This window comes from Fringilla coelebs (genome assembly GCF_963513975.1).
Source record: "Fringilla coelebs genome assembly, chromosome: 1".
Taxonomy (NCBI): domain Eukaryota; kingdom Metazoa; phylum Chordata; class Aves; order Passeriformes; family Fringillidae; genus Fringilla; species Fringilla coelebs.
In genome coordinates this window covers 148729744-148742923 of record NC_140028.1, presented here as the reverse complement: position 1 = coordinate 148742923, position 13180 = coordinate 148729744, and the positions used below count along the sequence as shown (strand labels likewise).

Genomic DNA, 13180 nt, shown 5'->3' with positions numbered 1-13180 from the left:
GCCTTGCTCCATCTCATCAAACTCAGCACACCACACCTCCCTGGGACAGCCCCACTGGGTTCCTGAAAGGGAAGCTCTCCAGCACAGGATTCCCTGGACACAGACTAAGACTAGAACTAGCTCATTCTCATCCAGAGATGAAGACAGTCACAATCTTCAGCACCTTTTGTGCTGAGTCCAAAAGCCAATTGTGAAAACACATCCTCAGCCCTTACAGGCTCACACCAGATTTTATTCACACCTGAAATGCTGGAGGTGAAGTTGCTGAAATATTGCAATGATTAAACAAACATTTTCTCTCTTTTTCTTGTGGCATCACCAAGGTGTGTGGTGCCTGTCTTTAACATTTCAGCTTCTCGGGAAGGGCAGTGTGGAGAGTCTTAGTAAGCACCCCCAAACCAAACAAAAATAGGCAAGAACTGGCATGGCTCCTCAAATCCTTCATTTCAGCCATGTCACAAGAGGAGCAGGCAGACCTCAGCCTAAGCCACCAGAGAAGCAGATCCAGCCAGCCAGCAAAGCCACCAGGAGCCATCCCAGCAGCAAGCTGAGGACAGGAGTGGGACAGACCCCACTCTGTGCTGTGTGGTTCCCCACCCAGGGAGCCCTGGTAGTCCCTGCCAGCCCCAACACCCAGCAGATGCCAGCAGGGCTTCCCTTGGCCGCCCCTGCCAGAGGAGGAGCAGCTCCTGGGCCTTAACAGGGCCAAGTGCAGAGTTTCCTGGTGCAAAGCCAAGAAATTAACCTGACAGGATTTGTCCCACCATGAACTCTACCAAGGCACTTCAGCCACAGCCACCATTCAGAAGGAACACAGGGAGAGCACTAAAATGATGTTTTTCCCAAACATTTTCCCTCTGGCACAGCACAGCAGCAGCTCAAATGCATCCTGCAACAACATCCAGAACTGGACCTTGACCCTTTCAGTAAAACCAATGATGTAATAAGCTAAGCACAGCTCTATTTATCTCTTTTACTTGCTACCAGCACCATCCAAAGAGAAATAACTGGAATATGTTGCATATTTCTCTAATGACTCTTGCTATTCTGTTAGCACCAGCACGGAGGGAGTAAGACCAAGGAGCAGCAAAGCAGTGGTTTATTAACCACGAGGTGCTGAGGTTTCCCAAAAACCACTCTCCAAGAGGAAACTGACAGAAGGATTCCAGTAGAATAAACCAAAGCTGTAGTTTTGTGCTGAAAGGCAAGCAGAAGGCACTGAGGCTGCAGTATGAACACCTTCCACCAGCAAGGAAAGCTCTCCAGGAGCTTGGCCCAGCCTGGTATGTTCATTGAAGGATGCTTCATCAAACAAGCCCTGCTCCACAGCTCCACACTACACCAATGCACAGATCAGCCTCAACAAAAGGAAGCCCAAATCTGGGCTTTGAGGTACTGGTTATTCATCACTTACACACTCCCAACCTCTCTGTCCCACAGACCCAGCTCACACACACAGCTCACACTCCAGCCACATACTCCCACAGCATGGTGATCTCAGGGTTATCACCCCTCTGTAGGAAACACTAATCATCACCCCCATCTGCAGATAACAGTGTTATCAGCTGCCATCTGCAGTGACACTGCACTGACCCTGCAGAAGAGGGACAATTTCCCCCAGGGCACTCCCCAGGCAGTGACAGAGAGGAAGAGGAGAGAGGCTGGAAGGAAGAAGGTATTTGAGAGTTTCTCTGCATGCACTCTCACCTGTTCTGCCCTGTGATAACAAGCCTCACTCTCACACCTTCTCCCCAAGCCATTCAACCCAAACAACCCTTCCTCATCAAATCACTGCCCCATGCAGGGGATGCCCCAACCCTTAAATTTGTATCTGGGCAAGATATCACTGTTATTAAGAGCTGGTGAGAGCCAGATGTGCCCATCACCCTCTGTCCACCACCCATCTGCAGAATCCTCATGGCTTGGCATAGAGCACCCCTGTGGTCACCTCACACAGTAAAAGGTGCCCACTGCCAAGAATTTAGGATCTGCTAAATTCTTCTGGGCTCTCATTTACCATGGATGACACTGCACTATTTCCAGTTCACAACTAGACTGTGATGATTTGACTTCTGCTCAGTACAAAAGCCCCAGAAACAAGAGTTTGCAGCACAAAAGTACTGAGCAATCTGAGTAATCCACCATGCTCATCACAAGGGACTTCCATGCCCATCCATAGAATGGAACAGTTCAGTTGAAAGGGATCTGCAGTGATCATCTAGTCCTGACCACTTCAGGACTGCAGGACAACCTCAACTAGGACAGACCTCCTCAGATGTGCCAAAGCAGCAGCATCTTCCCCTGACCCTCTGCACCAGTTCAACACAGGGTTCACTCTTACACACAATATCTGTGCTAAGGACAGTCATCTGCAAAGTTTTCCATATTTCCTCGGGGATTTGGGAGCACCTGAAAGCCACTCTGCAGGACACACTCACACATGGACAAGACAAACATAACCATGCTGAAAAACAGGAGCACTCAAAGCATTGCAGGGGCCACACAGCACTGATGGATTTAAGGCGTTCCTACCTCCATCACAAAGACTTCTTATCTCACAAATTACATTCCCAAAGCAACAGTACAAAGTCTTTTTCTCCATCTGAATCACCCAGCTATCAATCAGATGACTTTCTGTCACTTGGCCACAGGAGTATTGCAGAGCGCCTCCAATCCACCCACCCAGGGCTATTTTTTTTTTCAAGCAATTTGGTGTTTAATCACCACCTGAAGGCTTGACCCATCCTCCCACCCCCCAGGACCTGGTCTGGGCACATGCTGCTTGCACAGCAGCCCACGCAGGAGCTTGGCCAGCTCCTTCCAGGATCTGCTGGAGCCGCTGGGCACGGCACGCTCTGCCAGCCGGACTTTGGCCCAGGCAGCCGCTGAGCCAAGGCTGGCTCAGCTCCACCCTGGCTCCCTGCTCCTACAGCTCCTTCTCCCTGGGCTGCACAGAGTCATTTCCCAGAGTGCAGAGGATAAAATCAGACAGGCTCTTGCAGAAGTGGCAATTAGTTCTGCATAAAATGGTGGCCAGCCTTGGGTTTACCTCGGGAGAGCAGAACCAGCTACAGATTCTCATTAATTCTGAGCCACTTCATCTCCACTAATATTTATAGTAGGGTCTTTAGCATAGAGAAAAAGGTGTTTGGGGAATGCATTTGGGAGCTGAACCCTCTCTTCTAGAGGGTAAAGGTATACCTTTCACCTTTGACCTCTAAATGCCTCAGAAGGCCCAGGTCAAACCCTCTGGGCTCCCTTCACAGACATTCCAAGTGCCCTGGGAACAGAAGCTGGCACCTGAGACCAGACACAGCAGTGACATGCAATGCTGTGTCCCCACCCCTGGACACAGAGACAGGGATGTAGAGCTGCAAGGCTCCCCATCATGGGCCAGGCTGATGCTGCTTCTTCCACCATCCTGCTCTCAGCTTGGCCCCAAGCCCCGTGGCTCCAGGGGAAGATCCTGGATCAACATCCCCACTGCCAAAACAAAGCAGAGAGACAGGTACCCCCCGCCTGCAGCCCCTCTAGAGTGTTCTTCCCGTGCTCCTCATGCCCATGCAACAGGTCTGCTGCAGGGAACAGCTCCCCAGGGCATTCCAAGAGCAAAGCCTTGGTTTTTAAAGTAGATCTTTGCTTTTAATTTGTGTCATTAAAGGTAAACTGAGACAGACTGGTTGGATCATAGGATCATTAAGGCAGGAAAAGACCTCTGACATCATTGAGTCCAATCATTAACTCAGCACTGCCAAGTCCACCTCTAAACCATGTCCCCAGGTGCCACATCTGCACTGTTTTTGCACACCTCCAGGGATGGTGATCCCACCACTTCCCTGGGCAGCCTGTTCCAATGCCTGACCACCCTTTTGATTTGGGCACCGGCAGCATTTTAGTGACTAATGGGAAAATTACTTGGCTAGACCAGATCAGAACTGCATGGACAGACAGAAAACAAACAAAAATGCCCCCATATTCACACTCCTGCATGCTCACCTGCACCTTCACAGACAGAAAACCCCTTATCTTGCCTGTCTGATGCTCACCACAGCACTGACCACATCAGATGAAGGCTCATGCCACATGGGATATGGGGCCAGCCTGCAGAGACAGCGTGGTTCAAGCACAGCTGAGATGACATTCACCAAGTCTGCATCTCACACTGCACTCAGCAAAGGCAGAAAAGGTACCAGAAAGAAATGCTGAACTGCCCTGGCCTGTGGGAAAGGGGACCTGCTCCTTGGAGGGACTCACTATAAACACCTGTGCACCCATTTCCCCTTGTGGAGCCTGAATAGCTAAATAAATAAAGCCTGGGGGTTGAGGGTGAGCCTGCCAGGCCCAGTATCAGTGGGCCATCTATGGCTTTTCCCCCTGTCTGAGGAAATAATAAAAATAAAAAAGTTTAAATCCATATTCCACTTCTTATAGCTCCACACTGCAGTTTCCATCTCCCCAGTGCACAGCTGACATTCTGCACGTTTCTGTGCACACTGTGCTTGGCCTGTGCTCTGTGCAAAGAGGGGAGTGGAAGGGACTGAGCCCAGCAGCCTCCTGGCATTGTCAGGCATCAGTGAGCACCATCCCTGTCTCCCACAGCTCTTTGCTGCAGGAGCCAGCCTGGAAAGAACTCGGCCACCTCCTGTGGAGGGCTGGCATGTGGCATGCATGTCCCTGTCCCGTGCTGCATCTCAGGATCTAAGGAGTCCAGAGATTTGCAGAGGGATGAAATGCGCTTCCTCAGGCCAGATGAACCACACAGGTTAAACTGGAGTTAGATCTTTTTTTCCTTTGTTTTCTTTCAGATGATTCCTTCAGTCTGGAGAGCCAAGACAGACTCCAAGCAATCACTGCCTCTTTTCTTCTACGTGCACTCCAAAGCCAGACTGCCTTCCCCGAGCAGTCTAATAAAAGATATCCCTTCTAACAGCAAAGCCTGACTCACTTCCCTCTAGCCTCGACCAGCAGGTCTCCAACAGCAGGGCCAGATCCACCAGAACAGAGGATGCTGCCAGCCCTCGCACTCGTTCCCACGTCCATCTGGGAGAGCAGGGCTGGAAGCACATCACTTTCCATGCTGCAGCAGCACACTCCATCCCACAGCTCTGCCAGGGAGCCAGACACACCACGGGAGCCTCACCAGGCGTCTTCCCAACGGGAAAATTCACAGAGCATCAAGTCCAAGCTGCAGGAGAAAATCACGAAGCATCACGGAGCAACAGGAACGTTCCGGATGGGACGGAGCCGCTCCTCTGGCCGCCAGGATCGCTGGCTTTGCACGCCGGAGTCGCTTCGTCTGGGTGAAAATCCAGACCACATCTCTCTGTGTGAGAACACTTCCCTCACAGGCTCTGACAGCCTCCAAAAAAATAAATGCATTGCCCATCAGCACACGTCGACATGGCAGAGCTGCGGGTTTCTGGTGGAGATTAAGGACCCGTGGAAAAAATTGCGGCACCAAAACGCGTTCACACGAGGAAGGTACAAAAGGTCCTTTACATCCACATCCCACCAGGCTGGCAGCCCATCCAGCCTCACGTCCTGCCTCAACAGAGGAGCTTTTACAAGCTGCAAAACCTTCCCAGGGCAAAGGCTGTGCCCAGCAGTGGAGTTCTGCTCTGATCTGTAGGAGCCCTGGGAAACCTTGAATCCCTGTTTATAATTAATGTCAAATCAGGAGTTCTGGAAATTGGACCATCTGACACAGGCAGGCAGAGCAAAGCCCCAAATGCAACTGATCTCATGCACACCTGAGGCGCTGCTTCCAAGAGCTGCACTCCATGCACAAATCCTGCACAGAGCTACGTCAAACTGAACATACCAGACTGGAAATAAATCCAGAAGGTGTCACAGAAAGAAATTCCCCCCAACCATTCACTCTCACCAAAGAAGTGAAATAGCTTGACCCTGCAAGTCGCTGGGATCGCTTAAGCCCTGCACAAATCCCAAGCCTCTAAATGCCAAGTGAGCCGGGTGTTTTTGGTTCATGCACCAGCAACACATGCAAGACCCTTCCCCGAACCGGAGCAGGTCCACTCCCAAAAACTCTGGATTACAAGACAGGAATTGAAGAGGAAAATTAAAGGAGCAGCCGAGGGAGAAGCCTCTCTCCGGGCTGTGTCAGGGCCAGCAAGAGCTGTACTTGGCCACCGTGCACGACCTGCCCAGCTGGTCCCCGGCTCCCACCTCTGCTCCGCTCCTCCCCGCACAGCCGCGGAGGGCAGAGGTTTGGTGCCGGCAGCACGAATCCTTCCTGAGCATCATCCCGGCTCGTGGCACAGCCCCACGGCAGCCGCTCGCTACGTCCAGGTAGAAATGCAGCTTTCCCAGAAATCCAGCTCTCCCAGAAATCCAGCTTTCCTAGAAATCCAGCTCTCCCAGCTCCGCCGGCCACTCGCACCACGCGGGTTCGGGCTTCGGGTCCGTGCCCGCCGCGGAGCCTTCCTCCCCGCGCTCATCCCATCCTCACCGCTCCGGACAGACGGTGCAGGGAGAGCTCTGCAGGAGAGGGAGGGATGGCCAAGAACCCCCGCACCTGCCTGGATGCTTTCCAGGAGCCGGGACCCAAGTGACCACATCCAGAAACTGCTGGCTCCAGACGCCAATGCATCCCAAAACGGCTGTTGGAGTCTAATCCCGGCGCTCGCTGTCAGCCGCTGCAGCTGGGACAGGCACCCAGGCAATAACCTGGGGAAAACAGCGACCCGAGAGCAGCAGCACAAGGCGGGGGTGTGCGGGGAGCCCTGGGGAAGGGGAGTCCTTCAATCCGCTCCGCACCCACGGACACGGCCACCCGCGCCCTCCTCCTGGGGACCGCACTTGGGGACCCCCCGCTTCCCCCCCACGGCTCCCCAAACAGCCGCAGGGACAAGATCCCACTTGCAAGACTAGAAAGGAAGGAGGAAAAACGCACGGAAGCCAGACCCGGCTGCAAAACTCTCGGTCACCGCTGCAGACAGTAAAATAATTAAAAGAACGAAACTATTCACGGAGGCGAGGAGCCAGCGCCCGCGGAAAGGGGGGTTGAGGACGGACTTACCGGGGTCACCCGCGGAGGGACATGCGCGGCCACCCGGGGCTGGTGTCACCACGTCGGGTCCCAGCGGCTGGCGCTGCTCCCAACGGCTCAGCTCGGCTCGGCACCGCTCGGCTGGAGCTCGCTGGGGCGGCGCACAAAAGCGGGAGGAAGCGGTGACGCGCGGAGCCGCCGCGGCCAATGGGACGGGCATGGGGACGGGGGCGGACCGGCCCCGCCAGCCACCGACCGACCGAGCGGGGCCGCGCCGTGCCCCGCCTCTGGGGGGCGACACTCGGGGCTCCGAGCCCCGGGGCAGCTCCGAAACCCTGGGGCAGCTCCGACCCCCGCGGCGGCTCCGAAACCCGGCGTGATTCCGAGCCCTGCGGAGCTGCGGACCTCGCGTTGGTTCCGATCCGTGATGCAGTTGCGGCCCCCGGGCGGGTTCGCAGCCCGGATGCCCCGTCCCGCAGCCCCGCTCAGTGCCCGCGGTGCTTCCCTGGCCCTGCAGGTGGGATTGGCCCCGGTGACACTCGAGGTGAGCTCTGAGCCACGGGGCAGTTCCGACCCTCGGGGTCGTTCCAGCCCCTGGACCACCTGCTCCAGCTCGGACACCCGGGGCTGTTCCGAATGCGGCGGCAGCTCCGACGCCCGGGCTGACTCTCACCCCGCATGATGCCCCATCCCTCAGCCCCGCTCGGTCCAGGTGCAGTTTCCCGTGCTCCCGCAGGTCATATCAGCCCTGGTGAGACACCGGTTGTGCTTTCAAGAAGGATGGAACGTGAGCTCTGCGCCTCACCTGAGGTTCTCCTACCTTCTGGAAAAACGGGGCTGGGTGAGAGCTGTCCTACCTAGGGCTGACACAAAAAAAAACAAAATAGATGATGAGAAACAGGGGTGAAACCCTTTGATTCTGGGATGAGGCTTCATCAATTGGAATGCTGGTGAAGATGGTGGTATCTTGCTGCAGCAGGGTAGCCTTCTGCAGGGCCCAGCTTTCTCCACACAGCTGGGATTGCTCTGATAATTTGGTTTTGGGTTTGCCTCTTGGGGGCAATTAAAGTCAAACTGAGCCATAGTTAAGACCAAAGAGCTTTAGCCTGTTCCTGAGTCACAGCTTGCTTTCCAGAAAAGCTCAGGGCTCCCTGGGCAGTTCCCTGGGAAGGTAGAGAAGCCTCTGGGCTGTTCTGATCTACACCCACTGTCCCAAATCTCTTTTGTGTGTCCAAGTTCCTTTGGGCTTGACTCTCTGTGTGGAAGGAGCCAACAATGGCATAGAAGCAAAATTACCCCTAAAAAGGGCCAACGAGAGGCTGAAAAACAGATGGAAGTGGGAGCTGAGTTATGTACCAGATATCCCTCAGACTGGTGGGAAAGAGAGAAAATTCATGCAGACAATGGAAAAAGTAAGTAAGAATATTTCTCTGATTATTTCCTTGTTTCCCCATTTAGTAAATGTGTTATGGAGAGGAAGAGGAACAAAGTAAATGCAAGATTTTGGTGAGGGAGAAAAAAAAAATGGGCTGGATGCTAAAACCAGCCCCATTCCCCTCAAGTTTTTAAGCAGTTACTGCTGCAAGAAAGTTTGAGCCATTGCCTATAAAGGCAATAGAAACCCCAACCAGGGACCCCTCCTGAGAGATTCAGATCTCACATCCCCGTATACAATTGCGTGACCTATGAATAAAATCCATAGAAACCGGTTCTGTATATCCCAAATAACTGCTCATGGCTCCAGCCCAAACCGCTCTGGCTTCCCTCACTCCATAAATGATTTTACTAGGGCCAGTCGTGATCTTGATGTAATTGAATAGGTTTCACTCTTTTCTCTCTCCCTCCCCCTCCCCAGAATATTTGTGCAGCTTACAGAGACACGTCCAGGGGGACTGAGCTGTTGCTGGAAGGAACCTCTGACTCCAGCTTGCCTCATGCATTCGGGAAGCAGCGTGAGTGGAGCCTAAGCCACCTGGCTCTGGGAAGGAGGGTGCTTTTCTCTGCACCTTCTCTCTGACTCTTAACAGCTTTTAATAAAATTCTGGCAACTTGGCACATTTGAAAAGTTGGCTGCTGCCCATCAGGGATGTATGTCATGAATTCTTGTGCTGCAGATGACTTTCTGGAATAAATCACATGTGTTTACCTTGGGAACCAGGCACAGGACCCCAGGACTTGAGGTTCAAGTATTACAAGGCACTAAAGCGACAAGCAGCTCCTTTAAAAGCACCTGGTTTTAATGGGAATTGATTCTGCACACTCCAATTACTGCTGAAAGCTGTAATTCTTCAAGCATCTCTTCTCCCCTGAATGTGTTTGGTGGCCCAGGAATCCTTCTGAGGGGGGGGTTCAATTCTAGGGTGTCCCTGAACAATATAAGGATCCTGCTGTGTGTCAAGGCTGTTTCCACTGAGGTCAACAGCTCTCTGCTGATGGGTGTGCTGAGGACCTGCCCCTGGGTTCTGCCAGCTCAGTTCGCTCTTGGAAACATTTCCAAAGCCTGGAGGAAGGATGGGCAGAGGTGTGTGGCTCTCTGCAGAGTTCTACAGGTGCTGGCTGCCAGTTCCTGGAGAGGAGTGAACACCTGTTGGAGAGGGCACAGCAGAGAGTGGCCACCCCCAGTGTCACAGGCAGTGGCTGTCATGGCTCTGTACGGTGACATTAAACAGGCGTGGGCTGCTCTGTGTCCCTGAGGACAACAGATGTGGCACACCTTGTACCACAGAGCCAAACTCTCCCTTCTTTTCCAAAACATTGCCCAAACTGCCACCAGGACACTTTCCTTGGTGTCACCATGATATTTTCTGAAAAATCCTGGCAAAGGGATTTTTCAGAAAATATCATGGTGACACCTTGGTACGTGCTGTCCAAGTCAGTGAGATGAAAACCACACCACACATAAAACCTATAGATGAGTGCTCTGATTCTTAGCTGACTGGTTGAATAGGTTTCACTCTTATAAATGAAAAGGGTCTAAGAGTGTTCCCTCTAATGAAAAGAGTAAATGTTAGGTGGATATGAAGGCCTATTTCATCCTGATAGCACCTTCAGTGAAAAGTTTGATGGCACAAGTGGGTAATAGTGAGCTATAAGAAAAGCTGCTGGTTCATCCACAGATCAAGAACTTTGCAAATCACAGCCCCAGGCTTGTTCTATTTATGCTTCTCCTTTAATGACGTAAGCATTAGTATTTGCTGTGGGGAGAAAAATGGGAAGATATTTGGCTTTTACCTAACTGCTGCTATTTTAGGCTGTGTTAGGGTTCCTGCAGGAAGTGAACACAGGTCCCAGAGCACTGACCCAATTCTTCTGTGACTAAGTATGCTCCATCTAACCTGAAATTCTCCCGTGCCTTCTGTTTGATATAATATCCTTTCTTGCTTCCTGCCCTGAACAGCAGCATAAAGCTCTTGTCTGCCAGGCCAACATGGCTGAGAATGGTGGGTGAAATCATTCCTATACTTAGTTCCCAAACTGCACAGGAGTGATGCCATCTCAGGGTAAAGAAAAGGAACCAATTACTTACTCAGAGATTGTGAGCTGCTCCTCAGCTGAAGGCTGGAGCTGGGGATGAGTCTGAAGAGATGTCAGCACATAAATCCAAGCCTGTGATGCCAAAACCTCTGCACAGCAGATCTGCATCAGCTGCAGTTCCTCCTCACCAAAAATGAATTGCAGGTCTGCTGTTTGCTGCAGAAAAGCAGGTGGGAAAGGAGACTTAGAGCTCTCCTATTCCCTCTTACTGTTTGGACCCATAGAAAAGCCACATTTATTTTGCTGAAATATTTCCCACATGTTCTGAGTGAACTGGGGACTGCCTGATAGACAAACCTGGCACAAACCACACATGTCAGCATTCCTCAGGGTTTTGTGCTCCTCCTCAGAAAGCTATGCAGGGGTTTTCTGGGGACAAACACGTGGGGATGGCATTTCATCTCTACCTCTGCTTCTGTTTTACTATCACAAAGTTGTGGAGTGGTTGAGAAGGGTGAGAGTTGGGTTCAGACTCAGTGGTTGTGGGGCCACACACTTCCCAGCCACGTTCCTCTGCATCTCCTCTTGCATGAAATGCTCCCTGGATGATATGATCACCTGCTCTGCAGGGCAGATGCCAAAATCTGCTGTATGAAAACCCTCACAACCAGGCAAGAATAAGAAGTGATCTCTCAATGGGTTTTAAAACCTTTTCTCTTCCATAGCAGGAAATGTTTTTCACATAAAACCTCTTGTCCACATAAAAAATTAACGTCATGGTTGGTAGCTTGGGTTTAGCTTTTGGGATGAGGAGGAAATCCTCAAATCCTCAAATCCCAGACTCAATATATGGAATATTTCTAGGATCCACTCCTACAAAAGGTAGGTGGCAGCAGCAGGCACTGTATTTTAGAAGGAAGGGGAGAGTCCTGTACTTGAAGACAAAATGCTCAGTGTCCATCCTGGAGGAGAGGGTTCAGGGCATGAAAACCCAAGAGCAAGGAGCCACTCCCCATGCACTGCCACCCCTCAAACACTTGGAAATTTTGCAACACCCCATCTTGAGGGGTTGGGAAGTTGCTCCATGGGGGTGTCAGAGCAAATAGATGCCCCCCAGCCCTCTCTGATCAGCATTTGTGTCCATCCACCTGCTTGGACACAGCTGTCTGGAGAGGGATTTCAGATCTTCCAAAGCCAAGGCTGAAGGCTACGTGTGACACACAGAGGAAGCAGCTTGCAGCAGCCAGCAGCGTCAATCAACCAAAAAGAACAGGTTTAAACTCATATTTCTTCAAAGCTGGGTGTGACTTACACTGAGATTGAGTTGTGTGGATGATTTTTTTTCATGGTAGTCATAACATGCACTTTCATAGCTGAATGTAAATTTCCACACCGCCTCTGTTCCATGACTCACCTTCTCTGCCCAAACAGAGGGAAAAACATCTCCAAAACTGACAGAGTGAAAGTGAAGAGGGTCTGATTTCTGGGTGGGTTGTTAAGGAAATGTCCTTGGAGGGCATTTTTCTGTGAAGCTTTTTCACACGTGGCTCTTGGAACTTATGTCAACCAAACCAAACACTGAGCTGCGTTTGCAAGGTGACTCTGTCACACTGCTGAAAAGTGTGAAGCTGGAAGCCCTGGAGAATTACCCTGCTTATCTGCAAACAGGCTCAGTTTAAACTTTCTCAGGTAAGGTCAGAACTATTCCAGAATATTTATGGGTTCATCTGGCACCTGAATATTGTGGAAAATAGCACAAGAAATATTATCCTTGTGGCATTTGCAGCTGAGACTGCAGGAAAGCAAAAAATCGCAATGGACATCCTGTGTTTCCATCTCACCTCCCCAGAAACTTCTGAAAAAACCTTGAGACTTTCCCTGAAAAGAACCAAGATTCTGCACCCTGCAACTGGCTTTTCTTGAGTAGAGAGTAAGGGACAAGAGCAGGACTGAAAGAGCATGGCCCAGACATTGATATAGGTATGTGTCTGACTGTCCTGCTCTTTGTCCCCACTGATAATAGGATTTTGATCCTTGAGAATATGACCCTATTTCTCTAATCTGTCTCATGATTTGAAAGATAACCGATCTACAGGGGTGTAGTCAAAGCCACCCATTATAATCACTGGATTTTGGCTGCCTTTTTCATTGGTATTTTGCACTATTTACTGTACTCTTGCCAGGAGCTTTTCAGGAATATTTGTGCTCCTGCAGCTGAAAGGGGATCATGTATGAGCAGCCATCGAGCCCCAGTTTCTTTGTATTTCTTCCCATTTACCCACATGGAGCTGGATTTTAAGTGACAGAAATCAAAGGAAGGATTGAGTGATTTACTGCAAGTGGGATCTCTCCCATTTGCCGCAGAGTTATCTGCACGCACCAAGTGGAAACCTCCAGTTTTTCCTTTACATCTGTCACGAGGGGGAAGAAATCACTGAAACAATCAAAACCTGGCTGTTTACACATGTTTTGTTTTACAAATGGACTTGTATAGAAAGTTGCAGGGCTTCTGCACAGACAGCTCCCATAAATCTCTTATCACAAAAGCCATATGTCCTCATTTCCTCATCTGTGGTGAAACACAAGCGGTGGTGCTCTGATAATTAGGAAGCTGGAGGTAAAGCACTCAGCATCCAGCAGGAGCAAAGTGGATGTGGGTGAAGGTTGCAAAACACAAAGCAGAGCAGCTTGGGTTCA

General features: G+C 51.2%; 1 protein-coding gene across 2 annotated transcripts in view; it reads right to left on the bottom strand.

Annotated features, from left to right (window-relative positions):
- The window catches only part of LOC311162408 (mitogen-activated protein kinase kinase kinase 3-like), an 80044-nt gene extending 72897 nt beyond the window's left edge, over positions 1-7147 (bottom strand). For both annotated transcript variants that reach the window (XM_084220738.1, XM_084220739.1), the window contains exon 1: positions 7040-7147. The gene's annotated coding sequence lies outside the window, so the exon portion shown is untranslated. The remainder of the gene's footprint in view (positions 1-7039) is intronic.
- Positions 7148-13180: the final 6033 nt, after the last annotated feature.